The sequence below is a fragment of the Jaculus jaculus genome, chromosome 1 (genome assembly GCF_020740685.1).
Source record: "Jaculus jaculus isolate mJacJac1 chromosome 1, mJacJac1.mat.Y.cur, whole genome shotgun sequence".
Classification (NCBI taxonomy): domain Eukaryota; kingdom Metazoa; phylum Chordata; class Mammalia; order Rodentia; family Dipodidae; genus Jaculus; species Jaculus jaculus.
Window position 1 is genome coordinate 179,922,391 of NC_059102.1, and position 27,517 is coordinate 179,949,907.

The 27,517-nt window shown below is 40.9% G+C and overlaps 1 protein-coding gene across 8 annotated transcripts in view; it reads left to right on the forward strand.

Annotated features, from left to right (window-relative positions):
• Positions 1–213: 213 nt before the first annotated feature.
• Phf21a (PHD finger protein 21A) overlaps positions 214–27,517 on the forward strand; it is a 261,469-nt gene continuing 234,165 nt past the window's right edge. For 3 of the 8 annotated variants that reach the window (XM_045158311.1, XM_045158326.1, XM_045158320.1), the window contains exon 1: positions 218–704. The gene's annotated coding sequence lies outside the window, so the exon portion shown is untranslated. Of the gene's footprint in view, positions 705–3,635; positions 3,665–27,517 lie in introns of those variants that run through there. The other 5 variants (XM_045158344.1, XM_045158348.1, XM_045158358.1 and 2 more) reach the window with 4 other exon arrangements.

Consider the following 27,517-nt stretch of genomic DNA (forward strand, 5'->3'; position numbering starts at 1 on the left):
GCCTCCCGACCCCCTCCCGGCCCCGCTTCCTCAGCCCCTCAGTCCCCCTCGCCCGGCTCCCGGGAGCGGCGGGGGCGCGCACGGCGGCGGCGGCGGGCCGGCGGGGCCGCGCGGCGGGCTCCCGCGCGGGCGAGTGTGTCTGGGCCTGGGCGGAGGGATCCCCGGGCTGAGGCGGCGGAGGTGCTGCGGCCCGGGGCCGGGTGGTGAATGGGCTGGTGGTGCTCGCTGCTGCTGCTGAGAGGAGGAGGAGGAGGAGGAGGAGGATGAAGAGTTGGGCTTGTTTGTCTCCCACAGTTTCTCTCCTGCTGCTCTGATTCCTCCCCTCCCCATTCCGGCCCAGGGCCCGAGTGAACCTCTCCGGGAGGAGGAGGAGGCTTCAGGTCCTCCCCCCACCCTCCTCCCCACCCCCCCTGCCTGGGGAAGAGGAGGAAAGAAACAGCCCAGAGAGAGAGAGAGAGAGAGAGAGTGAGTGAGAGAGAGAGTGAGAGAGGAGAGGAGGAGGAGGAGGGAGAAGGGAACAACCTACCATCTTAACACACTAATATCTAAAAAGTGCGAGAGGCCCAGAGCAGCAGCAGCAGCAAGCCAGCTTCTTCCCTCCCTCCCTCCCCATGAAGAAGAGTTCCCTCCTCCTCCTCCTCCTGCTTCTGCTCAGAGTTCCTGCCTCCAGCTGCCAGGGGGGACAGCCAGCCAGCAGCAGGAGGGTGCAGTATCCCAGCTTTTCCATTCTCTCTTCTCACTCTCCTCTCTTTTTTCTTGAGTAGCTGTTTCCCTCCCTCCCTCCCCCTTCCCCCTTCCTTCCTCTCCTCTCTCGCTCTCTCCTCTCTCTCCCTCTTGTCTCGTCTCTGGTGTTTGTCTCTGGGAGGATCAGGGGCTGCTTGCTTGGAGTTTGTTGTGGGTGGGGGGGGAGGTAGGGGGAGGGGAGGGGTGTGTGGGAGGGAGGGAGGGAAAAGGGGGTGTTCTCTCAGGACCCCCTCAGTCAACTTGAGATTTGAGCCATAACTTCCCCTTCGGGGCGCCCCCCTGCGTGCCCTTCCTATTCCTCTCCCACCCATCCACCCCCCCACCCCGAAAAAAAAAAAAGACAATGGGAAACCTCGTCTCCCCTCTCCCCTCTGCCCTCCACCCCTCCCCGGGAGAGATGGGAAGTAAGTTTACGAGCCGCCTCGGGAGCCTGGGCTCCGAGCTGGGCCGGAGCGGGGGGACCGGCGGCGCGGCGGGGCGGCGGGCAGGGGGCGTCCCGGGGCCCGGGGGGGGGGGGTGAGGGAGTCCGGCGGGGGAGGGGGCGCGCAGCTTCCCCCCCCTCCCCGGCCCTCTCCCCGCCCCCACCCCGGGATGCTGCGGGGGGGGGGAAGTTTTCATTATGGTTATTTATTTAATTAAAAAAAATTTTTTTTTGGAAAACCATCTTGTTTGGTGACTGAGGGATCTGGTTTAAAAAAAAAAGCTGCGGCTGCTGACGCTGACGGGCCGAGTGTGTGTGTGTGTGTGTGTGTGTGTGTGTGTGTGTGTTTGAGAGAGAGAGAGAGAGTGTGAGAGTGTGTTGGTGCATTTGTCCTGGGTGGCCGGAGCAGCGGTGGGGAAAATTCCGCTTATTCTCTCCTTCTTCTGCAACTTGTTATTCCAGAGAGTCGGCCCGCACCCCGCACCCGCCCGTCTGTCCCCGCGGCCGCGGCAGGCAGGCAGGGGCGCCCGGGACCCCGCGGCCGGCAGCCCGCCCCTCCCCCCCGCGCCCCGCCGGGGAGGGGGAGGGGCGCGGAGTGGGACTCTTTCCGTTCGTCCAGCCCCGGCGAGCACGCAGTTCCCAACACTTCTCGTCATCCTCCCCCCTCCACCCCACGTCTCTTTATTCTGCTGAGCGGTGCTGTTAGGCTTTCTCCCTCCTCCAGCACCCCCAGCCACCTCCCCCCCCCCCACGTCCGCGACGGTGGGTAGCAGCAAGGTGGCCCGGGCAGGGGAGGGGTTTTCATGCAGATCGGGCACCGGGCGAGAACGTCTCTCCTCTGTAACTTTGTCTGTGGCTTGCACCCCGGGAGGAGGCCACACGCCGCTTGTGGGGTGTAGATGTGCAGAGAGTGATTTCTAAGTAGTTGAGTTGTTGAGAGGAGGGTACGTCTGCTAATGGTAGGCAGGTTTTGTTTTCATTGGTGAATCCGGTGTCATCATATTCCGGTCATATGTTGAAATATTCTTTGTTTAGGTCTTGAAGTAGAGGATCTCACTCCTCTGCACGTCCACATTGTGTTGCTTTTAGAGGATGTCTCTGGGACTGTGGGTTTTTAGAATTTGAGATGTGATTGAAGGTCCGAATGAATGTGGGCCTCACCACTGGCCTTGACAGTGAACTTTGTGGCTGTGTGTTGGATTTCCAAGATCTGCCCCATAGCTGGGGTGAGTAGTTGTGCGTTTTTTTCATGGTAGGTGTCAGGAATTCGTAGATGCTTGAGCTGAGGAAGTTGGAGAGGAACATTTATTTATTATTGATAGCTGAATATTAGAATCAGGTTAATTTGGGCTGATTAAAGTTTTTTGTTTTTTTTTTTTTAAAGCAGCTCTGCACTCTAGGAAGGAATCCTTTAGGTAGGCACCCTTTCTTTATGGGGGTTCTTTGGGACTCGGAGCTGAGATGTCGCCTTTTAAAGAAGATACTCCTCGACATCCTCAGCTTTATTAGGGCCTGGTAAGAGGCTGAAATTGAGGCTGAGAAGTGTAAGCCTACTTTTCAATGTTTATGTTATTTGTTTACATTTTATGTTCCCTCACGTTTGAGTAGTAGAAATAAATAGGTCAGCGTTTCTATTGGTTTTTGAAGGCTAGCCCCCTCCCCTATTTTCAAAGTTTCACTATTTACTTGGTTTACAGCCTTGTAGGAAACCGTTACTACATTCTTACTGGAAATACTATTATTCATTTTAATTTCGGTAAGTTCTTATTCTGTCTTTACTTGCATGTAGAGTCTGTTGTGAGCTTAATGCTAGCTTATACTAAGGGCCATTTAAAATGTCTGAAGAATGCATCTTAAGATCTTAGGACATCTTTTGATAGCAAAGAGGAAATGTTCAGTTACACTCAGTGTTTATTAAAAACACTTCTGTATTTAACATTAATGTATTTATACAACTGTCAAGTGAGGAACATAGTAATAGTGCAGAAAACTCCCCAAACCAAACATGTTAAAAAGATTCCAGAGGTTTTTCTTTTACATCAGACTTTTGTTTTTGCCTGGCATCTCTTGGCTGTTCACTATAGAGTTCTTTTGAAGGCATTTTAACTCATTTTTTTAATACAATGTTGCAAGTCTTTTGGACTCAGGCCAGTCTTTGGGGAACAGGAATAATCATAGATTTTAAAAGCCATCTACCCATGCTATGTAAAATTGTGAAGCGGTGTAAGCAGGTTTGTTCTGAAGAAGTTTAAGTGATGGATAGACACCATTTCCTTTAGCTTTGAAAGGGCCATCCTTTTTCCTGCTCAGTTATCTGGAAGGAGCTGCCTCAGACATTCTTGTGTTTACACGAAGACCTCCAGTGCTGTCCAGAAGGAGGTGCTACATCAAGCTAAAGAATTATTAATTTTTTAAAATTTTAAGGGTTTTGCTACTTTTATTTACTTAGCTTTAACTGAGCAACAGGATTGACACCTTAAAGTTCCAGGAAGATTTTGAGTAAGTCCAATTTAAAATACTACTAATTGCATTTGTCATTTGAAAATCTTGCTTTTTTTTTAATCACCTAATGCTACTATGCAAAATAGGTTGATTGTTATGGATTCTGGGATTAGGAATAAAGTGCTGATAGAATAATTTTCCTTTGAAGAGTTATATTGGTATTGATGAGTGGGTTATTGAACATATATTTAAAAAATTATGTGCGGTTATAGTAAACAAAAATAGATGGTATGGTGTAGGGCTTGAAGTTTTGCAGTCCTTCCTATAATGCTAATTCAAACAATATAGAAGTAGCTGAGACTTTGAAAACAGGGATCTTGTGTGGAAAAAATTTTGGAATTTTTTTGTGTGTCCCCCCTCTCACCTCTTGAGTGGAAAATAATTCTAATATACAGCTATGGTACTAGGCACTCAACTTTATAAGTACATGTGGTTGATGTATTTAAGTTGTCCTTCAGAATCTGAGGATTTTGTACTATATGTAAAATTAAGTGGAGTTCTCTAAGTTCATTACTTGGCACATAATACTAGTAGGCTTAGGGGAGTAGGAAAGGAGGATCTTGAGTTCAAGGCCAACCTAGGCTACATAAGGAGACTCTTGTTTCAAGAAAAAAAATTTAAAAATAAGTAAAAGAAAAGTTACATCTATGAGTATAGATCACTGCTAATATGCCCATTAGTATCACGGAACAACTGTATAATGATGACACCAGCCATCTTTACAGTTTTCATAGCATCCGTGAGGCACAGTCCTTTGACATTCTTACGTGAATTGATTACCTGTGGAAATATGTTATGGTTGCTTGTAAAGTTTTATTTCAAAGTGTTGAAAACTTAGAAATACATGAAATGTTTGCTGAACTTGTCTTCAGTTTTGTAGGCATAGATACTTTTTTCAGTAAGATCAGATTAATACATGTGAAAGTTATTTATAAACTCCAGAAGCCATGCATATATTAAATTGTAGAGATAGATAACCAATTAAAACATGAACAGAGTTTCTGTCTTAAAATGTTAACTCTCTACCAGTTGGGAAGCTAATACATTAAAAGTGCATACTGGTCTTTAAATACTGCTCTGGTTCTCAAAAATTTCTTTCTTTCTTTCCTTTTTTTTTTTTTTTTTTTGTTTTTTGAAGATTTTGGTTGAAAAAAATGTCACTGGGGCAGTTCTCCATAATTCAAAAAAATGTTCATTTTTTGCTTTTTTGTTTAAGTTTTTCTTCCTTTCACTACTGATGTGATAGTAGTTGAGTAGTGAATTTTCAAGTTCCTGGACCCTTGTAGACTCTTACTAACACACAGTAACAGATGTCACCGCTAGTTTTGACAGTTTTGATTGACTGTTGTAACTTTTTGAAAAAGTCCTACTGACTGAAGCTTGCTTGTCTCAGTGGGATGCGCATTGGTGTTTATTAGCGTTAGCTACATGTGCATATCATTTTTGTTTTCCTGTCTTAGAAGAATGCCTGAGGAAATGACTGCTCAGTTCTAGAGGCTTAAATATTTTTGTGTAAAAATAACTGAAAATGATAATCTTGAGTTGTGGCTCTCTTCATAGGCGGCTCACAAATTTGGAGTAGATAATTTAAAAATTAGAGTAGAGTTAATTGGGAAGTCTTGTGTTTATGAGCATCTCAAAAGGTATACTTCTGAATTTTAGAAATGATTGTTTTTAATGAAATAGCCCCAGTTAGGAAATAAACATAGAAACCTTTGTGAAAGGTGAGAAAAACATTTAACTGTTCAGATAAAAATGAAAACTTTAAGAATGTTACCTTTTTATGCCACAAATGGAGAATACTGAGGGTTTTTTTGGATGAAATATTGAAGTTAAAGTTACATTAATATGTTTTTAAATGTTGTATCCTTAGTAATTTATTGCTGAAGGCTTTTGTACTTAATTACTGTCCAAGGGAGAATAGAAGGGATTAAAGTTTTAGGTCTCTAACTTTTGCCAGAATTTCTTTATATCTATAGCTAGGTCGCTGAAACATATGTGAATTTTCAGATTATTTTGTACTGGGAAATATTCATGATTTATGTTGACTTCTTGGGCTTTTGTGTGGGCCTAAGTTATTTTCAGAAGCAAAGTAATCAATGGATTTTGTCACATTAACTTTACTGGAGTGTATTTTTGCTGCTTTGTGAGTTTTAAAAAAGAATAATTAATTAATTTACTTATTTTTGATGTGGGGGCACAGAGAGAATGAGTGTGTCAGGGCCTCTAGCCATTGCAAACAACTCCAGACCCATGTGTCACCTTGTGTATCTGGCTTTACATGGGCATTGGGGTATTGAACCTGGGTCCTTTGGTCTTGTAAGCTAGCATAACCACTAAGTCATTCCTCCAGCCCATGAGAGTTTATTTTTTTAAGTAGTAAGTTAATCTTGTATTAAACTTACTGCAGTTACTGTTTCTTAAAGAGCATAGTTTTCTTTGTATGTTTCTGTGTCTACAGTCCATATTATTTTGTAGGTTTTTACATAATTCTTACGTATTAATACTAAATCTTTGACTATCTCATGTGAGAAAGTTGGAATAGACTTTTTTTTGTTTGTTTTTCGAGGTAGAGTCTCTCCAGTCCAGACTGACCTGGAATTCACTATGTAGTCTCAGGCTGGCCTTGAACTTAGACCAATCAGTCCTACCTCTGTCTCCCAAGTGCTGGCATTAAAGGCATGTGCCACCAAACCCAACTTAGACTTATTTTATTTTTTTTGAGATGACCTTCCTATACATACCAGCTGGCCTTGAACTTAGGGCAACCCTCCTGCTTCAGACTTCTGCGTGCTGAGATTGCAGCACTGTGCCACCACGTCTGTCTTGGCATAGTCTTTTAAGAATACCTTTGCCGTTGCTTTTCACAGTCTGAGGGTGGGGTGGAGGTAACTCTCTTGGAGATACTGTGAGAGTCACCCTTGAGGCTTTTCTGAAGGAACTTTATTGCACCGAAGTCCTGTGGCATTGTGAATACTCCTCTGCTTCCCTGTCTAATACTGTACAAGCTCCCTGACCCTTATTTCTTTTCCTTGATAAAAATGAGCGAACAGTCTCAGGAAACTCTTCTTTCTCATATCAGCTAAGGAAATATTTTCTTCTTTTTAAAGTAGACAAGAAAGTGAACGAGTAATATGGAGATAGGATGGGAATGGGGCCTAATAGGTTGATGATCTGGGCTTTATTTTGACTCAGTTTGTGGGCCTAAGGGAAAAACATAACTTAAACACAGAAGCCAAAAAGATGGGTTTTGTTTTATTGTTTTGGCTGCATTGAGAATACAAACTGTCAGTACTTGAGGAGAAGGAGCAGCAGAAAGGAATTGATTTTTTTTTCTGCTGCAGATCCAAGTATTGTTAACCATGTGCATCTCTAAAGCTACATACTTACAAATCAAGCAGGAGTTGATTTCTTTCACTCAATTAATAGAAGCCTGAACTGTTTTGTTTTTCCTTTTTAAAAATTTAAGTAAGTACCAAAAACTTCAGGGTAATGACAATAATTTCCTGATAAAAGTGGGTGATAGTAACCATGGCAACTGCTATCTCTGGCCGTATGGACAGTACGTTGTATTGATGAAGCTTCATCCTTTAGTAGCCTGTCACTTTTGTGGTGAAATGTAGTAGCATGTGTGGCAGGTGATTTTTAGCTGGATTGTGTTATCCGTGTGCCAGCTTATCTTTCCTTGTTAGGAATTTCTTGGACTGTATTCCACAGTATGTTTGTGAAGGTGCAGTTGCCTGAAAATAACCCACCACCTGTGTTAGGCCTTCTCATGCAGATTGCACTAGTTCTTTCTCAGCCTTCTTCCAGAGCCTTGCGGAAAACGGGTGTCTGCAGGAACCATGTGCATGTAAAGTACAGTTCAAGTTTACCAGCTTGGATCTGGACATGTTATGTGTAGCTGAAAAAAAAAAATGTTTCATGTTATCAGAAGAGGTCAGTGAGTGAGGGAACTGAGCCTGTAGTTGGAAGATTTTTCTCTAAGAGTTCTTTCCAGAAATGCATATGGAATTAGGGGTGAGAAGTGGTGGGGTAAATATTAAGGATTTGATAAGAGATTCTTTAAAAATTATTATTTTTTTTAATTTATTTATTTGAGAGTGACAGACAGAGAAAGAGAGAGACAGAGAGAGAGAATGGGCGTGCCAGGGCCTCCAGCCACTGCAAACAAACTCTAGATGCATGTGCCCCCTTGTGCATCTGGCTAATGTGGATCCTGGGGAATCGAGCCTCGAACCAGGGTCCTTAGGCTTCACAGGCAAGCGCTTAACCGCTAAGCCATCTCTTCAGCCCCCCATCTTTTTTTGAGGTAGGGTCTTGTTCTAGCCCAGCCTGACCTGGAATCCACTATATAGTCTCAAACTCATGGTGATCCTCCTCCCTTTGCCTCCCGTGTGCTGGGATTAAAGGTATGTGCCACCACACCTGGCTGAGGGTTTTTTTGGTTCTTGTTGTTGTTTTTCGAGATAGGTTCTCACTCTGGCCCAGGCTGACCTGGAATTCACTATGTAGTCTCAGGGTGGACTTGAACTCACAGTGATCCTCCTACCTCTGCCTCCCAAGTGTTGGGAGTATTTTTTTAATTAATGTATTTATTTGAGAGAGAGTCAGAGAGAGAAAGAGGCAGGTAGAGAAAGAATGGGTACACCAGGACCTCTAGCCACTGCAAATGAACTCCAGTTGCATGTACCACCTTGTGTGCCTGGCTTTATGTGGGTATTGGGGACTTGAACTCAGGTCCTTACTTAGGCTTTGCAGGCAAGTATCTTAACTGCTGAGCCATCTCTCCAGCCTGAGATTTAGTATTTTTGTTTTTGTGAGGGTACATGTGTATTAATATAAAAATACATTTCTTATTGGGCAGTACTAAAGTATGGGAAATAGTTGCTTGGAAGAGTCTTCTTCAAGAAAATTATAAAACATATCTTGAATAACTGTTAAAGGAAACAAAATGTTTTGGGGAGGGAAGATAAGTATTTAAATTGACACAACCAAACTTGTAAAAAAAAAAAGTTTTAAGCTGGGCGTAGTGGCATATACCTTTAATCCCAGCACTTGGGAGGCAGAGGTAGGAGGGTCACCATGAGTTCTAGGTCAACTTGTGTCTACATAGTAAATTCCAGGTCAGCCTGAGCTGCTGTGAGACCTTACCTTAAAAACAACAAAAAATAATTTAGAATTATATTTCTTATCAAATCTTTTTGTGTTTTTAAGGCATTTTGTGCTTATTTTATATTGGGTTTTCAAATGTGAAAATGTTTAGTAATTGATACTTTTCCCTCTAAGTGCCAGAGAAACTGTGCCAGAGGAGAGAACAAAGAAACTAGTTCCAATTTGACAAATCCTCATAATAAGATCTAGTCAAGGGGGCTGGAGAGATGGCATAGCCGTTAAGTGGGCTTGCCTGTGAAGCCTAAGAACCCGGGTTCGAGGCTCGATTCCCAAGGACCCACATTAGCCAGATGCACAAGAGGGCGCATGTGTCTGGAGTTCGTTTGCAGTGGCTGGAGGCCCTGGCGTGCCCATTCTCTCTCTGCCTCTTTCTTTCTCTGTCACTCTCAAATAAATAAATAAAAATGAACAACAACAAAAAAATAAGATCTAGTCAAATTGTGCTAAATCAGACTATCTTGAAACTTGCTGTGATAAGACAGTTTACTTACTACAAGTCCCAGGATGCATTGCAGCCTTTTCTTAATTTCAGATTAGAGCATTGCATGCTGGGGTATGTAGTTGATTTAAGCAGCATGGTGACTTCTTCCTTCTGGTCTACTCCATTTTATACAGTTTCCCAAGCTTGTAAGAACTTTTTTTGAAGTAAAGTTTGATTAATAACATGATTATTATGCCACTGAAATTCCAAAATGAGGCTTAATAAACAACCTAGTGCTGTAGTTTATCTTAGTGTTTTTATCAAGCCTCTAAAAGATATAAAAACTTAGTGTACAAATTCTAAGTCATTTCTGTGTATAATAATAAGCCACTTTATAACTACCATATCATTGATTGCTAGTGTCATTGTGTGCTAGCATGAACATTAGAAGTCTTTTTATTGTCAGGCCTGATAGCCTTTTCCCACTCCCTTTTTTTCCTGTGGGTACAGTTGACTAAGTAATTAAGGTGTGTAGAAGGAATTTTAAAAGTATTTATTTATTTATTTATTTGAGAGAGTTTGGGGAGGGAGAAAGAAAGGTAGGAAAGAAGGGAGGCTAGGGTCCCTTTCTGTTGCAAAGGAACTCTAGACGCATGCATTAGATTGTGTATCTGGCTTTGGGTAGTGGGTACTGGAGAATTGAACTTGAGCCAGCAGGCTTTGTAAGTGAGTGCCTTTAACCACTGATCCATCTCCCTAGCCCTAAGGTTTTTTTTTTTTAAAAAATGTTAGTTTGTTTTATTGGCAGAGAGGGGAAAGGAGAGGGAGGGAGGGAGAGAGGAGAGAAGGGAAGGGGAGGGGAGGGGAGGGGAGGGGAGAAGAGGAGAAGAGAGGAGAGGAGAGGAGAGAAAGGGGGGGGAAGGGAGAGGGAGAGAAAGAAAGAAAGAATGGGCCCACTAGGGGCTCTAGCTATTGCAAATCAATTCAAGATGCATGTGCCACTTTGCATTTGGCTTTATGTGGGCACTGGGAAACTGAAATTGGGTTGTTAGGTTTTGCAGGCAAGCGCTGAACTTGAGCCAGCAGAATTAAAAGGAAAAATGTTTTATTTGTTTATTTATTTGAGACAGAATAGTTGCACCAGACCTCTAGCCACTGCAAAGGAACTCCAGACGCATATGCCACCTTGTGCATCTGCCTTACGTGGGTCCTGCAGAATCGAATCTGGGCTTTACAGGCAAGTGCCTTAACCACTAAGCCAAATCTAATCCTGGCCCAGGATTTTTATATCAGTGTTAAAATCCTGTAATTCAGAGTCCTGTGATTCTTCTGTACTAATTGTCAACATCTTGAATATTAAGATCTTCTAACTAGAAGATAAATTCCTGAAAACAGATGTTTCAATATAATTTAAAAAATATATTTTATTTAAAAAATTTTTTCTGGCAGTCTTTATAGTCCAGGTTGGCTTTCAACTTGCACTCCTGCTTCCTCCATCTCTTTTTTTTTTTAATTTTTTTAATTAATTAATTTATTTGAGAGCGACAGACACAGAGAGAAAGACAGATAGAGGGAGAGAGAGAGAATGGGCGCGCCAGGGCTTCCAGCCTCTGCAAACGAACTCCAGACGCGTGAGCCCCCTTGTGCATCTGGCTAACGTGGGACCTGGGGAACCGAGCCTCGAACCGGGGTCCTTAGGCTTTACAAGCAAGCGCTTAACCGCTAAGCCATCTCTCCAGCCCTTCCTCCATCTCTTGAGTGCTACTTTTACAGGTTTGCTCCACTGTGTCCTATTCAATAGTGAAAGATGCAGCCTGGGGCTGAGGAGATGTCTCAGCTGTTAAAGGCACTTGCTTGCTAAGCCTGCTGGCCTGGGTTCGATTCCCTAGTACCCACATATAGCCAGATGAACAAAGTGATGCATGTGTCTGGAGTTCATTTGCGGTGATAATAGGCCCTAGTGTGTCCATACTCTCTCTTACATAAATAAAAGATACACTCTGAAATTTGTTTATATTTTTATGTGTTAACTCAAGAATTTCATTTGAGAGTTCTTAACTTTAGTACTCATAGAGAATTGTTGGGGAGATTAAATGTTAGAATGTTTGATGAGTTTAGCATAGTGCTTGGCACACAGTAAAAGGCTCAGTAAATGTTTGGAATAGTACTATATTTCATTTAAAATATAGTATGCATTATTTTTCTTCTCCTTTTTACATTCTAATCTCATTAGAAGAAGGCCAGATAGCTTTAATAAAACCTTGAGATTTTTGACTTATGGTGGTGAATTTTTAAAAATTGCCAGGTGTGGTCATGCACACTTTTAATCCCAGCACTCCAGGGGTAGAGGTAGAATTGCTGTATGAGGCCAGTTTGAGACTACATAATGAGTTCTAGGTTGGCTGGGCTAGAGCGAGACCCTGCCTCAAAAAACAAAACTAATGAATTTATTTACATATTACATGTATGGCCATAGCCTCTTGCCATTGCAAACCAAAACAAGACCCTTGTGCCACTTTTTGCCTCCAGTTTATATGGGTGGCTTGAATTGAACCTCTGCCAGCCAGCTTTGCAAGCAGGTACCTTTAATCACTGAGCCATCCCTCCAGCCTCAGCTTCAAACATTTTACTATATATAAAGTGTTCTTCTGAGTAAGTAATACATGCCTAAAGGCAGGCAATCATGTAGAAGCAGCCAGAGATCAGACTTAGGTCCTTACGTTTGTACAGCAAGGACTCTTACCCACTGGGCATCTCCCTGGGCCCCCAAGTCAGGATTTTTGTCTGCCTGTTTGTCCAGTACTTACTGCCATGTACAAGTGCTTAGTTGACTGCAGAAAGCTCAAGAGGTGATGACAGTTCTTGTCTATACTGTTAGGGTGTCCTATGTTGTTGGTCCATGGAAATGAGATGCTCAGAAGTGTTGCTCACATCACATGCATGTCACTGGGAAAACATTGTGTTCAGAAGCACAAGTCCATCGTAGTTCTCAGCCTTATGATTCTGATGTAGGAGGCAGTGAGCATTCCAAGAAAAATGCAATTTCAAGTTGGGATTATACTTAGAATGTTAGGTTTAGGGCTGGAGAGATGGCTTAGTGGTTAAGGCACTTGCCTGCAAAGCCAAAGGCCCCAGGTTTGATTCTCCCGGAGCACATGCATCTGGAATTTGTTTGCAGAGGCTTAATGCCCTGTCATATCTAGTCTGTCTCTCTTTCTCTCTCTCTCTCTCTCTGCCTCTTTCTGCCTCTCAAATAAATAAAAAAAGTTAGGTTCAAAATAAGCTTAAATATTTACATTATTGTTCTCTTTTTAGGGTACTCCTTATAGGCTCTTGAACTCCTACTGCTATTTTTACTTGCATGTCTAGTTTGGAGTAGGAAAAGGATCTTAGGAATACTGAAAATGCAAGCATAAGCTGAAGTGAATGTACTTCAGTTTGTGCACAGACTCAGGAACTGTCTGTCTTACCTGCTTAGCCAGTATCGGTTCCCTAGTATGGAATTCTGGTAAATAGTATTGTTGATCCCTGTTGTGTTTATTTACCAAAATTATTTCTTTAGTAGTATGTAAGTACATATTTACATTACAAACTAATTTACTATAATACTAAGTTCCCCCATAATTGTGATTTAAAATTTATCAGTGTGTGTATTAGACATTAACTAGATCTTTTAGAAATGTCAAATATATATGGGATCTGGTTGGATATAATTCCACATTGTAAATTGTTTTATTCATTTTCTGTTTGTCTCTTCAGTACCTAATATATAAATTAAATAAATTAAGCAGTTACAAAGAATTAAATATAAAGGGCTAAGCATAAGTGGAAAGATGGTCATTAGTATTAATAGGCCAGTACAGGAAAATCATGTTTGTTTGAAATTTCTTATTTATATTTTCTTTTTGTTTTTTTGAGGTAGGGTCTTGCCCTAGCTCAGGCTAGAGAATTCACTATGTAGTCTCAGTGTAGCCTTGAACTCATGGTGATCTTCCTACCTCTGCCTCCTGAGTGCTGGGATTAGAGGTGTGCGCCACCATGCCTGGCTTGAAATTTATTTTTATTTTTAATTTTTTTTAATTTTAATTTCTCAAAATAGGGTCTCACTCTGACCTGGAAATCACTATGTAGTCTCAGGGTGGCCTCAAACTCATGGCGATCCTCCTACCTCTGCCTCCCGAGTGCTGGGATTAAAGGCATGTGCCACCACGCCTGGCTTGTTTTTAATTTTAAATTAATTTTTAAAAATTTTAAATTTTATTTATTTGAGGGAAAGAGGCGGCGGGGGGGAGGGGGAGAGAGAGAGAAAACAGTTGTATCAGGGCCTTTAGCTGCTGCAAATGAACTCCAGAAGCATGTACACCTTGTGCAGATGGGTTACATGGGTGGGTCCTGGGGAATTGAACCTGGGTCCTTTTGTTTTTCAGGCGAGTGCTTTAACCACTAAGTCATCCTTTCAGCCCCTAAAATATTTTTATTTTCAAGGAGGGAGGGAGGGGAGGAATGAGAATGGGTGCCCAGGACCTCCTATCACTACAAATGAAAATCTGGATGCATATGCCACCTTGTGCACCTGGTTTTGTGTGGGGACTGGGGAATTGAACCCTAGGCCATCAGGGTTTGCAAGCAAGTGCTTCTAACTGCTATGCTATCTCCCCAGCTTCTTGAAATTTCTTTCTGTACATTTTGTTATACATACTCACACATACCTGAAGTAGTACCGTGGGAAATACAGAGAGCAAATATGATAGTTGTGTGTATTCACCTCAGTTGTTGAACCCAGTTTTCTCTTTTCTGTCCTTTTTGTGAAAGGTCCCAGGTCAATGTAAATCCAACAGTTATGATGATATCAAGGAAGTACAGTGGGAAATTCAACTTTGCTGGGGCTTAGTTTTCCCAGTGGAAAAGAAGTAAGGCTTGCTGTTAAAAAAGAACTAGGAGAGATAACCATCACGATGTACTTTATAGATTTAAGTAGTAATATAAATTAAATTTGTAATCCCTAATAAATGACTGTATTTAAAATTATTTCTTTATGCCATGTTGATATTTTTATTATAAAGTTTTAAGTGAGAGTCCAAATGAACTAAAAAAAGTCAGTTATCCACCTTGCCTACAAAGACAAGTATATTTATAAAAATATTAAAACTTATTTTTAAAGCCGGGTGTGGTGACGCATGCCTTTAATCCCAGCACTCGGGAGGTAGAGGTAGGAGGATCGCCATGAGTTCAAGGCCACTCTGAGACTTCATAGTGAATTCCAGGTCAGCCTGGGCTAGAGTGAGACCCTACCTCAAAAAACCAAAAAAAAAAAAAAGAAGAAACAAAAAAAAATCTTATTTTTAAATTAGCTTATAAAGTAACAGGTTTCCTTATTTTCAAATATACTTCATTTTGGTTGATTCCTGACACCCTATTTTTTTAAAAAAAGTTATTCATTTTCATTTATTGATTTGAGGAAGTCAGAGAAAGAGGCAGAGAGAGAGAGAGAAAGAGAGAGAGCGTGCGCGCGAGCAAGCTAATGGGCACGCCAGGGCCTCCAGCCACTGCAACTGAGTTCCACATGCACGCACCACCTTGTGTGTCTGTCTTATGTGGGTCCTGGGGAATCGAGCCTCATACTGGGGTCCTTAGGCTTCACAGGCATGCGCTTAACTGCTAAGCCATCTCTTCAGCCCCTGGCCCCTATGTTTTGAGATGACCTTGCTATATATATAGCTCAAGCTAGCTGTGAACAGCTGCTTCAGGCTCCTGAGTACTGGGATTGCAGGTGTGTTCCACCACACCCGGTTCTGACCAATTTTGACATGAGTCTACACATGTTTAAAACTTGTTCTTGATAGTATATACATAGGTTTTTAAATGTTAGGCAATGGACTTCTGGTTAAGATGGCAGCGTAGATACCATGCCAAAGCAGCCTAGGTGGGAAAAAGACCAAAAAAACTCAGCAAAATGCACACTTTTATTAAATGTTAGGCAAGTTGTGAACAGTTCTTTTATAGCATGAATAAGCTTATTAATACATAATATTTAATTTTCAGTAGTATTTGAGGACTTGCTATTATTATCTGCCTTCCATTTTACAAGTGAGGAAGTGGAGGTTTTCTTGGGATTAAATGGGAAGCAAATGCTACAGCCTGGATTCAGGCCCAGGTTCATTTCTGAGCCCCTGCTCTTAAGTGTCTGAACACTGTACAAACTATGTAATTTCCATAGATACTTTGAATATACTGAAATGGCTACAGCTATGATGTAGCATTTGGAGACTGTGTCGTCTTGATTTTGGTTGAGTTAGGTTGACTGTTTTAGAAGAGGAAGTGCTGGAATGGAATGGAAGTGAAGGCGTTTGGGAGAGTGCCTGTTTTCTTCATCATTGGGAGTCATTGCCAAGCTCCACGGTGCCTCATGTGGAGTGGGTGGAGTCCAATGTCTGTGAAAGGTTGGCAATCAAGCATGGTAGCATGGTAGTTATTTTGCAAATTTTCTTAGTAGATACAAAATACTTTGCAATCACAATTTCAGTCCTTATATAACTTGTCAACATTTTAAAGTGGTAGTTAAGTGCCCTTTCTTCAAAGAAATATTATAAAAGTAGTCTGTTACGAAAACTGTTCTAGGCATGCATGTACACACACACACACACACACACACACACACACACACACACACACGATAGAAATTTAAAGTTATCCTACTCCAGTCCTACTTTTATACACATTTAAAAAATACATGAAGAGCTGGGCGTGGTGGCACACGCCTTTAATCCCAGCACTCAGGAGGCAGAGGCAGGAGGATTACTGTGAGTTCGAGGCCACCTTGAGATTGCATAGTGATGCATAGTGAATTTCAGGTCAGCCTGAGCTAGAGGGAGACCCTACCTCAAAAAACAAAAACAAAATACATGGAATTATACCAAACCAGTCTTTTTTCTTTTTTCGTAACATTCTTTTGAAAACTTTTTTATTCCAGAAAAGTGGCTATTTAAAAACTTGGCAATTTAAAAAATATTATTTACTTATTTGAGAGAGAGTATAGTCATGCCAGCACCACCTGCCCCTGCAAATGAACTTCAGGTGCATGCAACATTTTGTGTATCTGTCTTTACATGGACCCTGGGGAATCAAACCCAGGCTGTCAGGATTTATAAGTGAGTGCCTTTAACCACTGAGCTCTCTCTCCAGCCTCCACTAGTTACTGAAAATTGGGCTCATACAGGTCATGGGAGTGGGTTGGAGGGAAAGAAGTGCTTAGACATATACATTAAGGTTAAGGACCTAATGCCATAGACCAGGCTTTTCCAACGTGTGTCATGGGCCACTTGCATCCAAGGATAACTATGGATGTCACCCAACACACTTGTAAATAACAACCTCCTAATGTAATGTCAAAAGGTTGGCTAGAGCTAGAGAGATGGCTCAGTACTTAAGGTACTTGCAGAGCCTAACAACCTGGCTTCAGTTCCCTAGTACCTATGTAAAGCCAGATACATAAGGTGGTAGATGTGTCTAGAGTTCATTTGCAGTGGCTAAGAGGACCTGGCATGCCCATTCTGTCTCTCTCTCTCTCTCTCTCAAATAAATGAAATATTTAAAAAATGAAATGGTTGGGCTGGAGAGATGGCTTAGCAGTTAAGGCACTTGCCTGCAAAGTCTAAAGACCCAGGTTCAATTCCTCACTGCCCATGTAAGCCAGATGCACATGGTGGTGCATGTGTCTGGAGTTTGTTTGCAGTGGCTAGAGGCCCTGCTGGCATGCCCATTCTCTCTCTTCATAAATAAATAAATAAAAACAATATTTAGCCAGGTGTGGTGGTGCACGCGTTAATCCCAGCACCTGGGAGGCAGAGGTAGGAGGATCACCGTGAGCTCGAGGCCACCCTGAGACTACATAGTGAATTCCAGGTCAGCCTGGGCTAGAGTGAAACCCTACCTCAGGGGGAAAAAAAAAAAAAGCTTAAAAAAAGGATGGCTAGACTGTCTAGACTGTTACCTGTGGGGCAAAAAACATTTTAAGTGTTTTTTTTGGTTTTTTGAGGTAGGGCCTCAGTCTGGCTCAGGCGTGCATACCACACCCAGCTATTTTTTAAAATTTTAAAAGTAACAATGACGGGCTGGAGAGATGGCTTAGCGGTTAAGCGCTTGCCTGTGAAGCCTAAGGACCCCGGTTCAAGGCTCGGTTCCCCAGGTCCCACGTTAGCCAGATGCACAAGGGGGCGCACGCGTCTGGAGTTCGTTTGCAGAGGCTGGAAGCCCTGGCGCGCCCATTCTCTCTCTCTCCCTCCATCTGTCTTTCTCTCTGTGTCTGTCGCTCTCAAATAAATAAATTTAAAAAAATTAAAAAAAAAAAAGTAACAATGACAGCCATGCATGGTGGCACATGCCTTTAATCCCAGTATTCAGGAGGCAGAGGTAGGAAGATTGCTATGAGTTTGAGGCCACCCTGAGACTCCATAGTGAATTCCAGGTCAGACTGAGGCCCTATTTCAAAATACAAACAACTACTATAACCAAAACTTACAAATAAAGTCAATATAAAGTGACAACATTGCTTTCTGACCCATATAGGTAACCTAGGAGGCATCATATCAGAATTATACTTGCTTATTCTGGTAGACACATATGAAGATATCAGTTGTATTTTCAGTATTTGTTTTTTCCTAACTGGTGATGTCTCTTCCTAAGTATTCATTCAACATTTACCAAGTAGAGTTTTAAAATCAAGATTATATATATATACATACATACATATATATATATATATATTTTTTTTTTTCTCTTTTCTTTTTTTGAGGCAGTATATCACTCTATCCCAGGCTGACTGGAATTCACTATGTAGTCTCAGGCTGGCCTCAGACTCACAGTGATCCTCCTACCTCTTGTCTCCCAAGCAAGTGCTGGGATTAAAGGTGTGTGCCACCATGCTAGGCAATACTCATAATATTTTAATTAATAAACCTACAGTTTTAACAGGTCTAAAGAGATTGTGCCTATGAGTTAGTTTTGGTTCTCACCTCTTCCCATAAGTAGTGTTGGCTGACCTTACCCCATAACCTTTTCCTATTCACACAGCCACTACCAAATGCTATGCTAATAACCCCACTTTTTTATTATAGATAATTTATTTTTATTTTTTTAATCATTTTTAAAATTTTTTTAAATTAATTAATTAATTAATTTGAGAGCGACAGACACAGAGAGAAAGACAGAGAGAGAGAGAGAGAGAGAATGGGCGCGCCAGGGCTTCCAGCCTCTGTAGACGAACTCCAGACGCGTGCGCCCCTTGTGCATCTGGCTAACATGGGACCTGGGGAACCGAGCCTCAAACCGGGGTCTTTAGGCTTTACAGGCAAGCGCTTAACCACTAAGCCATCTCTCCAGCCCTATTTTTATTTTTTTATGTATTTGAGAGCCACAACAGACAGACAGAAAGAGGCAGATAGATGGAGAATGGGCGCACCAGGGCCTCCAGCCACTGCAAACGAACTTCACATGCGTGCGCCCCCTTATGCATCTGGCTTATGTGGGTCCAGGGGAATTGAGCCTCGAACTGGGGTCCATAGGCTTCACAGGCAATGCTTACTGCTAAACCATCTCTCTAGCCCTAATCCCACTATTTTTAAAGCACTTTTTTTTTTTTAAGGTAAATTATCAGAATGCTTTCCATTTTGATTCTGGTCTGAGTGTTGTAACTTGTTGTTAAGGTTATTTGTAAAAATTCACCTTAGTAATTTTTAAATTGAAAATTTTATTACATAGCAATAAAAAGTTTTCATTATAGTCATTTAAAAAACACCCAGTCCTTTCTAACCCTAGGATGTACCCTGCATCGCAGATTGCTTTATCCCTCTTAGGACTCACATTCAGCAAAGTGCTGAAGTCCTTCCTAAAAATACGAAGAATTACCATGTACTCCACTACAGTGTTTTTAACAAGCCAAGGTAAGAGTGCTCTCCTCTCCTTGGTGGCCCTCATGAATATGCTTTATATGCTTTTCTTTCTTTTTTTTTTTTTTTCCTTTTGGTTTTTTGAGGTAGGATTTTACTCTAGTCCAGGCTGACCCGGAATTCACTCTAGTCTCAGGGTGGCCTCGAACTCATGGTGATCCTCCTACCTTTGCCTCCTGAGTGCTGGGATTAAAGGCCTGTGCCACCATGCCTGACATGCTTTTCATTTGAAGTGGCTCAGGCCACACCCAAGAGGATATTTTCTTCCTCCCAGTAGTCTTGTTAGTGTACAAAGAGGTCAGTTAATTTCATGGGTGGTGAAACTGAGGCAGACCAAAAGCAGATTAGTGGTGTAGCCAAATTCACTTGCTTACATTCTGTCCTTGGCCCTCCTAACCCATAGTTTCTACTCTTTTAAAATTATGGCTCTCAGCCAATTTATAATATTCTAAAGGGGTGTTTTATGTTTGGTATCAAACATACAGGCAAGTTGAAATTTTTGAAAGGATGAGATTTAAATTGCAAGCTGTAGTAATTTCTTCATCTGGGTTTTTTTTTTCCCCCCCTTGGGGTACACACCCACTTGGAGACTTCTCTAGCCAGGCCATTTTTTTCTGCAGAAGAGGAAGCCATGGGGACAGCTGGAGGACAGTTGGTAAAAGGTGTGGGGCTTTTAGGTTGGAGTGGTCTTTTGCAGCTCTTTAGTTTTAAAGAAACAGCCTTTCTTTTTGTGAAAGGCTGAAAGATTGAGAGTAAAGGCCTTAAAAGAGGGGAGCTTTTAAAAGACAGAAATGCAAGCCCTGCTTGTTTTCTTCAGAGGTGACCAAAAGGATAAGGCTGTCTACTCTGCTAGCTCCCAGTTGCACAGAAATGGCAGTGCCTTTTTCCGTTGTTGTTAGGCAGTTTATAGAACGCAGGATAGCTTGGTAAGCGTCTTCTCTGTGCCTGATATGACGTAACATTGTAGAGTATGCAGCATGCATGTTAAGTACAAGTGGTTGTATTTGGCTTGTTGCTGCAGCAGTTTTGAGGATGTCTTAGGAAGCAATTAGCACTTGATAGGGTTGGATAATGTGTAAATTATTGAAATCATTTCATAAGACCAAACTTTGTAACTTGAATTATTCTATTGAGTGTTTGTTTACTTCTCCCCCACCCCCAAAAACCTCACAGCAGAATTCTGTTTCTGAAAGGAACAGATGCCCGTTAACTTATCAGGACTCAGTACTAAGAAGCCTACAAAAATCTTTGTGCTGTTTATTTTCTTTATTTAATCTATATGCAAAGCATATTGTAATTATTGTTGTTAGAGGGTTTTAAGCTGATGGTTCCTCACCACCCCTTTTGTGCTCAAGAGATAGATTAGGAATGCCAAATTGACAACTTGGCATAAAGAAATAATGACCACTGAAATAAAACCGGAGTTCAAATAAAAAGCAAACCAGATACAAATGTAGAATGGGAATATCTTTTAGTAAAATGTTAGCATGCTGTACTTGGAACAGATGCCACATTAATTCAAAAGGGAGCCCAGAAAAATGTGGCAACTTTACGATGTCAATGGAGGGAGCTGCAGTAGTTCCTGTTTGCATTGTGTGAAGTTCTCGGTACCTTCAGGTCCAGTCCTGTGCTTTGCATTTACATTCTGCATGTACTATGTGTTAATATATAGGTCCTATGTTGCTTAATACTTTCATTTGTATAATTGTCATGCTAGTAGATATTAGGGTAAAAGCCCAATAATTTGTAATATAGCAGAAATGATTTTAAATATGTATACCAAGATATTTAGAATTTCAGGCAAAAATTGACTTTTCTCCATACCCTTCAAGGCACATTTATGATAAGAAGCTAGTATAAGAATTGGTTTTCAAAGAGGCCTAGTGCCTTTCAAATGCAGAATTTGGACAAGTTACAAAATTATGAGAATTTTTGCATTTATTTTTTCTCATTTAAATTTATAGTTATCATTGGACATTTGTTATGATTTTTAAGTAGCTTAAACTCATTCATTACTTTTGCATTTTTTAATGGTATTTAGGAAGAAGAAAGGGTGATAGAAGGTATATGCACTCTGGATGTTTCCAGGTGACATTCATTTTATAGAAGATTTTGTTAGGGCACCTCTGAATTGCCTTTTTCTTGCAATGCATAGTTAGTGTGGGTCTGAATGTGTAGAGAGATGGGCTGGGGACTTTTAACCAGATTTACTGTGTCCCTTTCCTGAGTTCCACTGGGGACATAACCCATGTGCCTTTGAAGCAATTTGGTGCATTTGTGGAAAGGATGGACATAGTTTGTGTGCCTGTGCAGCAGTCTTGTACACATGCTTAGGAGGATATCGTTTGTGTGCCTGTGAAGCAGTCTGTTGGTGCACATGCTTAGAAGGATGGACAGTAGCGTGCATGCTTGTGAAGGCACTGCTACTCTTCCTTCAAGTACTTCAAATATACAGTTTAGTAATTTGGTGAAAGGTTTTTCCATAATTCAAGGGAAGTTTTTAGTATGGCAGTGATGAGGAGGATTGGCATCAAAGCCAGTCCTACATTGGCATGAATTTTGGATTTGTCATGTATTAGCTTATAACCTTGGCCAGGTCCCTTGGCCTCTCTGTGCCTTGTCTTCAATTTCTTCATCTGTAAAGTGTGAGTAAATAATAGTACCCAGCATCTGAGGCTGCTTTGAAGAATAAATGAATTAATGTATATAAACTAGTACAAGTTCTGGGTACATAGTAAATACTGTATGAGTGGTGCTTAATCTTTGTTCTTGGCTCCTTTCCTTCCTTCTCAAGGGTTGAGAAAGGAGCCCGGGCTCTGTGGTCTGACCCCTGGGTTGATATTGCAATCCAGTCACTTAAAATTGAATGTGCAACCTTGGACTAATTATTTAAACTCTTCAATAAATGTGTATCGTGCCTGTGCCTGGTACGGTTACTTGGACTTCAATTTCTTTGTCTGTGATTCAGGGTGATAATACCAACCTCCTAGGATTTATGTTAAGATAAGATGAAGGAATTTCAAGGCACTCAATAAACTAGAGCTGTTCGTATCATTATTGTTGTTATAGTCCACTAAAAGTTTGTGGAAAACGAGTAAATGTGGAACAGTTTAGCTGGCAAAAATAAGGAGGATTTCCCTTCCCTGAAAATGTACTGAGAAAGGCATAGATGATAAAAAGTATATTTAATAAGTTCTTATTTATGAATACCCCTGGGAGAAATAGAAAATACACAGAATGTGTTAGTTTTAACTAAGTCTTTTAAAAATACTCAGTATACTTTATTAAAACTCCTAGTGATATAAACCTTTCTTCACACCCCTAGCAACCAGAGAGCATTACCAAGATAGCGATGGAGTTTTTAGGCCCCTTAGCATCAGGTCAGTGGTAGATTATGTGTTTTAACTCAAAAAGTCCAAGATACTAATCAGCCAGTCAGCCATTGGAGCTGATCAGTGTGTGTTTTTAAATTTTTTAAAATTTTATTTGAGAGAGACAGAAAGAGGCAGATAAAGAAGAGAGAGAGAGAATGGGTGTGCCAGAGCCTTCAGCTGTTGCAAATGAACTCCAGAAGCATTTGCCACCTTGTGCATCTGTCTTATGTGCGTCCTGGGGAATCGAAACTGGGTCCTTTGGTTTTACAGACAAGTGCCTTAACTGCTAAGCCATCCCTTCAGCCCCAGTTTTGTGTTTTTAAAAGTAACTCATGTATATGGGTAAGAATTGATGGGAACAGCCTTAGAACCCCAGAGATGTAGAGGGATATACAAATGCTTTCTAGTAATGATAGGCATAGTTTATTTGCTGTCTCATTTGGGGCATTTTGCCTTTGTGAAATTTCCTTTCATCTGGTGTTTGCTCTTTTCTTATGGTACTTGTTACTTTCGTTCTATATTTAATTGTCATAAGCCTAGTAACTGAGTCCAGGAGCAGTTGACTATGAGAAAAACCACATTGATCTTAAAATTGAGGGGTTTTATTTTTTGGTAAAGAATTACATGTTTAATACACCCATTATAATGTTTGTATGTCTGTCCTCTTTTCTGTTTTCCCTCCTTCTCCCCTTAGTAATTTATGAAAGGGGAGGGATTAAGTGTAAACCAGATTTTTTTTTTTTTTTTTGAGGTAGGGTCTCACTCTAGCCCAGGCTGACCTGGAACTCACTTTGTGATCTTAGGCTGGCCTTGAACTCCCAGCAGTCCTCCTATCTTTGCCTCCCTAGTGCTAGGATTAAAGACATGTGCCACCAGCAACTAGATTTTTTTTTTTAAATTCACTGCTGATTTGTATCTGAAACATTTGTGATTTTTTTTTTTTGAGGCAGGGTCTCACTTCAGTTCATGCTGACCTGGAATTCACTCTGTAGCCCAGCTCAAACTCATGACTATCCTCTTATTTCACCACTCTTCCACCCCCAATACTGGGATTATAGTCACCATGCCTGAATTACATTTGTGATGTTTAATCTGTATAGCTCCCTGCCCTTCCACCCCCTAGGATCCAGAATACAATATTTGTAATAGCTTACCAAAACACCCTGAGTGTGGTCTGTGTTCCCACTTGCAAGCACTTGAATTAAAAGTAGTTCAGTAGCTTCTATTATTTATTTAAATTGGTTCTCACTCACTGAAGTATATTATTTGATGAAGGCCCTACTAGTAGAATTGGTGTATTTACTATATTTTATTTTTGTTTGTGTTTCTAAAACATTCTTTCTGTTTTCCGGGCAGAAGTTCTAAGTTCTAACAAAGTGCTGTACTTTTTCAACATATTTTAAAAATTAATTAATATTATCATGGATATATAGTTTCTTTCCACTAAAAAATTATAATCCTACTTTATAGTAGGTACAATGGCCAGTGAATAAAGCTCAGTAGTTTTAAAATTAGCACCACATATATATGGTATTGTTTATTTTGCTTTTGTGTGTGCGTGTGTGTGTGTGTGTGTGTGTGCGCGCGCGCATGCGCGCGCTTGTGTGGGTGGACTCATGTGCAGGGACTAGAACCCAGGTTTTATACATGCTAGGCAAATGCTCTACCATTGAGCCATACCGTCAACCCTGTTTAATGTTAAAGTGGTTTAAAAAAATATTTTTATTTATTTTTTTGAGAGAGACAGAGAGAAAATGGGCATGATAGGGCCTTCAGCTCCTGCAAATAAACACATGTGCCACCTTGTGCATTCGGGTTACGTGGGTCCTGGGGAATCAAAATTGAGTCCTTTGGCTTTTCAGGCAAGTGCCTTAACTGCTAAGCCATATATCCAGCTCTTCAGGTGGTTTTAAAAAATATATTTTTATTTACTTACTTGCAAAGAGTTTGGAGGAAGAGGGGGAATATCTGGTTTTACATGGGTACTTGGAATTAAACTCAGGCCATCAGGTTCTACCAGCAAGCGTCTTTAACCACTGAGTGAACTCTCCAGCCCTCAGGTGTTTTTTAAATTTGTTTTGTGTTTTGCTATTTTGTGGAAGAAATGTAGGGTCTTATGCATTCTATTCTAATGCATTCCCAGGTCCAGTAAATTTTCTTTACAAGGATGTTTGAAAGTTGTTTTACTTGTTTAAGTGAACTTTAGAATATTTTAGAAGAGAATTTCATTTTAATAAATATATGGATTAGACTCTACAAGTGTCTGTTTTAAATAATTACACAATTTCTTTTTGTTTTGTTTTATTTTATTTTTAAATATTTTATTTTTATTTATTTGACAGAGAGAGAGAGATACAGAGGGAATACATGCGCCAGGGCCTCTAGCCACTGCAGACGAACTCCAGATGCTTGTGCCCCCTTGTACATCTGGCTAACGTGGGTCCTGGGGAATTGAACCTGGGTCCTTTGGCTTTGCAGACAAATGCCTTAACCACTAAGCCATCTCACCAGCCCCTATTTTATTTAAAATATTTTATTTGTATTTATTTGAGAGAGAGATAGAGAGGAGATAATGGGCATCAAGGCTTCCAGCCACTGCAAACAAACTTGAGACACATATACCACTTTGTACATCATGCTTACATGGGTCCTGGGGAATTGAACTGAGGTCCTTTGGCTTTGCAGGCAAATGCCTTAACTGCTAAGCCGTCGCTCCGGCCAAATTGCACAATTTCTAAAACCAGTCTTTCCCTACTTAATTTGTAATTCTCACTGGATGAGAGCCTGCCCTGTTCATGCAGGAAGCTGTCTAGGTGGTGGTGAGTGCTCACGCTGCCCTCCTTTCTGCTCCTCTCTTCTTTTCTCACCACCTCTTCTCTTTGTACCCTCTCCTTTGCCTGGTGCCTGATTACTCCCCAGAGCCACCATTTTATTTCTATTTCTCCTGAATACACAGTGCTGTTAATGATTAGTTTTGAAGCAGAGAGCCATTATCAAGACGAAAGCTTTAGCAGTTAGTGGAGACCCCTCCCCCTTCCCAGTTTTGGGCCCTCAGCTGGCCTGTGGATAATACAGCTTAAAATCACTTGAAAGTAACTGACTGTTGGTGAACCATTTTATCTTTGGGCTGAGGGAGAGAATAGAAAAAGGTCTTTTTACCCCAGAAGTTGTATTTTCTGGTAGGGGATGAGACAGAGGCAGAAGTACAGAGTTGTTACTTAACTAAGAGAAATTATAATTTCCTAGACTGCTCTTTGTAGTAGTCCTGCTGACCTAACAGAAGAAAATGGAAATTATGATGTTACTTACTCTGAAAGCATTTTATTAATAGGGAAGATTAGAATTTTTTTGGTTTATAAAATTTAGAATAGTACTACTACCTTATCATTATGTATTGAACATTTATAGTCCATTAGTTTATTGTTGCAAAATAGCAGACTCTTCCCAAATTCCTCCTAGTGGTTTTTAATTATTAACTGAATTGTTCAGTAAGAAAAGTAAAATTTAGGGCTGAAGAGATGGCCCATTGATGAAGGTGCTTGCCTGTAAAACCTAATGACCCAAGTTTGATTCCCCAGTACCCATGTAAAGCTAGGTGCACAAGGTGGTGCATGTGTCTGGAGTTTATTTGCAGCGGCTGTAGGCCCTGGTACACCCATTCTCCCCACCCGCCCCCCTTCTAGCCTGGTGGCACATGACTTTAATCCTAGCACCCAGGAGACAGAGGTAGAAGGATCTCTGAGTTCAAGGCCAGCCTGAGACTACATAGTGAATTCCAGGTCAGCCTGCACTAGAGCGAGACAATACCTCAAACAACAACAACAACAACAACAACAAATTGTGGTTGCATGTTAAGTTAATGACTATATTGCATTTACATTCCATAGTTTCTAAGGTCTGTACCTGGCTTTTTTTTCTTTTCATTAATTTTTTAGGTTAGTGTACAAAATATATCAGTTTTCATCTGTTACTTAATTACATATAGAGAAAAACATTTGAAACAAAAGCCTTCACTTTATAGCATTAAAAAGTTATGAAATTTAAAAACATATAGAAGTAGAGTGAATAATGTCACAAATCTCATATAACCGTTCTTCATCTTCAGCAGTTATCAAAGCCTCTTTTAAAAAGTATCTATGCATTTATGTGTGTGTGTGTTTGTGTGTGTGTGTGTACGCTAGAGCCACTTTTGTGTCTGGCTTTACATGATTATTGGGGAGTCAAACCCTGGCCAGCAGGCTTTGCAAGCAAGCATGTTTAACTGCTAATCCATCTCCCTAGCCCCCAGTTTTATTGTCTTTACAGTGTTTTTTATTGTCTTTACATGCCAAGAACAGTGTCTTCAAAGTACACACAGACATTGGAACACACCAAGGAAGAGTGTGTGTCAGAATGTAAATTTCTTCTGTACGCTATTCAGTTGAATATTGGTAATCCCTTTTAGGGTAAACTGTTCTTGTCTTTTAACTTATTGATGGTATCTAAGCCAAAACTAGCTTAATGAAGAACTATGACTGCTAGAGAGGTTTAATTTTTCTTACCCTTTTTAGAATTAAAAAAATATTATGATTGATTATTATAACTATTTAAAAAATTGTTTATTTATTGAAAGAGAGAAAGAGGCAGATAGAGGGAGAGCAAGAGAGAGAGAGAATAGGCACATCAGAGCCTCTAGCTGCTGCAAACGAACTCTAGATGCATTATTACTATTTTGAGACAGGGTTTCATATAGTCCAGGCTGGTCTGGGATTCATGTGGAGCCAAGGATGACCTTGATTTCCTGCCTGTACCTCTTAAGTGGTGGGATTACTGGTGTGCAGTTGTGGGGGTTGAACCCAGGACTCTGTGCATGTTAGAAAAACATTTTACCAACTGAGCTGATATCCCTAGCTCTTTAGAAAAAATTCTGATCATCTATTTTGAATTTACTGTTCCT